The sequence below is a fragment of the Gekko japonicus genome, unplaced genomic scaffold (assembly GCF_001447785.1).
Source record: "Gekko japonicus isolate JY-2015 unplaced genomic scaffold, Gekko_japonicus_V1.1 scaffold438, whole genome shotgun sequence".
Classification (NCBI taxonomy): Eukaryota; Metazoa; Chordata; class Lepidosauria; order Squamata; family Gekkonidae; genus Gekko; species Gekko japonicus.
The window spans coordinates 604,290-609,395 of NW_015160849.1; the positions used below are offsets into that span (position 1 = coordinate 604,290).

Consider the following 5,106-nt stretch of genomic DNA (forward strand, 5'->3'; position numbering starts at 1 on the left):
GTGGAATATCTGCCTGGCATGCAGCTTCAATCCCTGGCATCTCCAGTTAAAAGGAAGAGGTGGTAGGTGATGCGAAAGGCCTCTGCCGGAGACCCTGGAGAGCGGCTGCCAGTCTGAATATACAGTCCTGATCTCGATGGACCGAGGGTCTGATTCAGCAGAAGGCAGCTTCATGTGCTTGCTGAGCTGACCCTGAGTTGTTCCCGGCTTTCTTTCCCGGCGTAGGCTCCAGAGCAGAGACAGAGCTGAGTTAATTAACTGGTTGCACCATAGAGAATGCGCGTGAAAGAACAGAAAAAAGCTTGGGTAGACAGTCTCGTTTGCTGTACAGAGCCCAGGAGAATGCTGCCTGCTTAAATAACCCTAACCCTTTATGCTGTCTTGGTCTGTCTCTCCCCTACGGGGTGTCTTAGTAGTGTAATCTCATCATTTAATTGTGGGTTTTTGAGGTCAACGGAGCCATTTAACATGGTTCTAATAACACCAGGACAAAAAAAAAGTACCAGGTTACTTGAGGTTTGAACACATACTTTTTGAAAATGGCAGCAGGGTCTTCGCTCTCCCATATGACATTCCCAGTTTACACGCAGATAAGTTGTAGATTAGGAATACGCCATGCTGATTGTTACTTGAGTAACGGGAGGGAAGGCGGCGTGGATGTAGCCCTGTCTCCTCAGATCTCGGAAGCTAAGCAGGGTCGGTACTGGGAAGTCCACCGAGGAAGACTCTGCGGAGGCAGGGAAGAGCAAACCATCTCCGCTTCCCCCTTGCCTTGAAAGCCCATTGTTGGGGTCACCATGATTCCGTTGTGACTTCCCTAGGTACATGCGTAAAGGTAAAGGTAAAGGTTCCCTTGCTCGAAAGCCAGTTGAGTCCGACTCTAGGGATGCGGTGTTCGTCTCCGTTTCAAAGCCGAAGAGCCAGCGCTGTCCAAAGACGTTTCCGTGGTCATGTGGCCGGCATGACTAAACACCAAGGCACACGGAACGCTGTTACCTTCCCACCGAAGTGGTACCTATTTATCTACTTGCAATGTCTTGCTTTCGAACTGCTAGGTTGGCAGGAGCTGAAACTAGAGATGGCAGCTCGGGTCTCGAACTGCTGAACTACTGACCTTCCACAGCCTGCAGTTCAGCATCTTAACCACCGCAGCTTAACCACCGCAGCACCGGAGCTGCGGTACATGCGTACTCAAATAATAAAGACTAAACCACATCCTGAAGAGCCAGTTTGGTGTCGTGGTTAAGTGCGCGGACTCTAATCTGGGAGAACCAGGTTCGATTCCCCACTCCTCCACTTGCACCTGGCTGGATGACCTTGGGCAAGCCATAGTTCTGTCAGAGCTGTCCTTGAAAAAGAGCAGTTTCTGTCAGAGTTCTCTCAGCCCCACCTACTTCACAGAGTGTCTGTTGTGGGGAGGGGAAGGGAAAGGAGTGTGGAAGCCGCTCTGAGACTCCCTTGGGTAGTGAAGGGCGGGGAATAAATCCAATCTCTTCTTCTCCTTATAACCCAAGAACACTTCTTCTAAAGATTGCATGCTGAATGTAAATAGAAACAAGTTTCCATACTGAAACATTTAATTGCTTTCCCTTACAGTTTTCATCACATTTGCAGTCTTTGGAGGAAATTTCTTCTGCCTTGAGACTGGGTAGTCCGACAGCATTCTACAGTTGCAAGTAATCGTTGGTGTCTCAGGGACAATGTGAAGATATTTTTCTGGAAGAAAACGCCCACCAGGTTCCTCCGCCCACCCGAAACCTGTTGGATGCCAGAGAGTTTGTCACTTGCTACTAGACAAGGTCAGACATTCTCATTCTCCCAAAGAACGCGTATTTCCAGGTGTCCCTTACAGATGGGGAAGGAAGTGGGCGGAAACCTGTGATAGCAGCTTCATTTTGTCTTGTATGTGCCATGGTTCGTCAAATGTGTTGCGGAGAGTTGATGGTGACTCCGGCACCTTCCTGAAGTATTCCTCTGCTTTGTCGTCATTTCCCAAGAGCCGGGGCTGTCTCCAGTGAAGCTGGCAAGGGGTTTGTGTGTGTGTGTAAGGGGGTGGGGGTTCCAGATGCAGAAGACGTAGCTGTCCCTTGGCTCGTGGCGTTGCATCTTGTAAAGATGCGGGCCTGGATGAGAGCTTGTGGTTCGCCCCAGTTTCCCACATACATTAGGAAAGGGAACAACTGCTTTGTTTTTCCAAACAGCTCCAGCTTCATCCCAAGTTCGAATATCCCTTTTATCAAACAGTGGGGGGGCTGCCCTTCCCCCAACCACCTGGGGTTGGCCCCCCCGCTGCCACCAGCCTGCCAGCGGCGAGTGGGGCGGCGACCTTCCCCTCCCCCCCAGTGAACGTGCTCCACGTGGAGGACGTGAAGCGCCGGGAGCCACCCCCGTCCTGCAGCGCACGGGTGAGGAGGCGCCCGGTTGGGCAAGGGGGCATCCGGGCCCTTGGAACCCTCAGGCAGGCTACGCGGAAGGCCGCAGCTGCAAGGCCCACTGCCCCCGTTACCTGGCAGAGGATCAAAGGTGCTCCCAGGCTTCACAAAAGCCGGACAAAGGCTGGGCAGGGGAGGCAAGCGGCTGGTTCCCTCTTATAAATCCTCCCCTCCTGTTGTGTAGTGAGTTGGACGCATCGAATGATGATGAAAAATAGTGATATTCAGCTCATGTTTACTAGCACACAACATAACACAACACTAACGGCCAGAGGGCCAACTATATACAGTCTCTGTGGACCACCCCCAGGTTCCATCGGTGGGTTTAAACTTCCCGCCAAGGTTCCTATTGGTGACCTCTAGAGGTTTCAGGATCCTAGTCCCTATTGTTCCTAGGGATTCAAGCTCCTGTGAAATACGCTGCCACCTAGTGGCAGTCAGTGGACATAACACCTCCCCCGGCCGTTCCGGAGCTTACTATTGGGCCGGGGACAAGCAGGAGGACCTGATTTTCCCGCCGCTCGCAAACCCCACCCCACCCCCTGCCCGACATCCAGCCACCTCTCCCCTCCCTGCCCGGTGCCGCAAATGTTGGCCTTCGCCGAGCCGGGCCCTTCTTGCTTTTCAAACATTTGCATCAGGTGCATCTTGTAAAGATGCAGACCTTGATGAGAACTTGTGGTTCGCCCCAGTTTCCCACCCACATCATGAAAGGGAACGACCACTTTGTTTTTGCAAACAGCTCCAGCTCGTCCCAAGCGCAAACATCCCTTTTTTCAAATCCCTTTTTTCGATCAGGCGTCGGAGAGACTCAGATGCAGGTGGCCTTGAGCTATGCAGACAGTTTGGCTGGACAACACCAAGCTGGCAGAGTGGGCTCAAGGTACTTTGTCCCCCCAAGAATGGTATCACCTCCTGGGCAATATTCCCTCAAAGCTGTGGAGTCTTGTGAACAAAAATTCTGCTGTGTGAGCTACTGGCATTCAAGTCGTGAGCGGGTGATTTGGCCGCTGCATCAATTGGTTTGCTCTGGAGCCCTCCTTCCTGAGCTCAGACAAAAGTGGCGGAGTTCCTGGCCCTAGCAGCAAAAGAGATAGGAACCAAAAGTGGTAAAAGTGCTAAGACAGGGGAAGATTACTTGCCTACTCTTCCTAGTTAAGATCTGCCTATACTTAGTTTATGCGACGCCGCTTGCATTGGAGAATTTCTGTCGACTGTTTTTATTTCCCACTCAAATCTCGCTCAGGTGGGGTTTTATGTCTCTTTCCTTGTTATGCCAATAAAGGTTGTGTGTGTGTGTGTGACATCTTGCCTAGGTCATGATGCCAAGGCAATGGCATTAATAGTACTATGTCAGGAATAGTACTATGCCATTGCGACAGTGCTCTTGGGTCCATTCTACTGCTGCCTGGATCAGAGCCAAACCCCCCCCCCCAGCAACACTTTGGGGGCTTGTTCTGGACCTGGACGTTGGCAGCTCAAGCCCAGGTGGTGGTGCCTGTCACCTCCTGTGCTGTGGGTGGTTGCATGGAATCAGTGCCCTTCTTTTTTTTAAATTAAAATGTATTAAAAAAATAAAATAAAAAATTAAAAAAAATTAAAAAGGAATCAGTGCCCTTCTCATTGTAACACTCTGCACAGATGCCTGGGTGGGTTGACTGGAGTTTATTTATTTATTTAATCCATTTATTTAATCCTTTACCCCGGTGGAGACCCAAAATGGCATACATCATTCTCCCCCCCCCCATTTTATCTTCACAGCTACCCTGAGAGGTAGGTCAGGCTGAGAGAGTTGTGACTGGCCCAAGGTCACCCAGCAAACGTCAAGGTCACCCGGCAAACATCCATGGTGCAAGCAGGGATTCGAACCCAGGTCTCCTAGATACTAGCCTGGGTTTTGGCCTCTTTGGGACACAGAGTGTTGGATGGGATGGGCCGTCGGCCTGATCCAACATGGCTCCTCTTGTGTTCTTAACCACTACACCACACTGGCTCTGCACAAGGACGGCAACAAAATAAAGCGTCTTTGCTGGAGCTTGTCTGAAATGCACTCTGGCCCAGGGCCCCCCCAGCCTTTCTAAAATTGGCGGGTGCCTTTGGAATTCTGACACAGGGTTGTGGACGCAGCCACAAAACGGATGTTGCGTGAGGCAGAGCCAGCCACATAAAGGAAACCCAAGTGCAGGGGGGAAGAGGGGCGATTAGAAAAAACAACTGCAGTGGCAGCTGCCCCTGAAACCGTGCTGTTTCAATCTCCCCGGCCAGTCCGATCTCCAGGGGCCAGTCAGAAGCCCTGCTGGGCAAATGACCCAACTTCCTCCCACCTCCTTTCTAAAAACACTTGAGGAGCATGAGGAAAGGTGTTAGTGGGCACTGCATCACCTGCAGACACCCAAGTTGGGGACCCCTGCTCTAGCCCGCCTTCAGTTAGATTCTGCACGTCTTTCACCAGTCTCCTTTGGTGTAGTGGTTAAGTGCACAGACTCTAATCTGGGAGAACCGGGTTTGATTCCCCACTCCCCACTGCTGGATGACCTTGGGCAAGCCACAGTTCTGTCAGAGCTGTCCTTGAAAGAGCAGTTTCTGTCAGAGCTTTCTCAGTCCCGCCTACCTCACAGGGTGTCTGTTGTGGGGAGGGGAAGGGAAAGGAGTTTGTGAGCCGCTCTGAGACTCC

At 51.6% G+C, this 5,106-nt stretch overlaps 1 protein-coding gene across 2 annotated transcripts in view; it reads left to right on the top strand.

Annotated features, from left to right (window-relative positions):
* The first annotated feature begins 1,621 nt into the window (after positions 1-1,621).
* LOC107118447 (poly(rC)-binding protein 3-like) overlaps positions 1,622-5,106 on the top strand; it is a 356,111-nt gene continuing 352,626 nt past the window's right edge. For both annotated transcript variants that reach the window (XM_015420802.1, XM_015420794.1), the window contains exon 1: positions 1,622-1,799. The gene's annotated coding sequence lies outside the window, so the exon portion shown is untranslated. The remainder of the gene's footprint in view (positions 1,800-5,106) is intronic.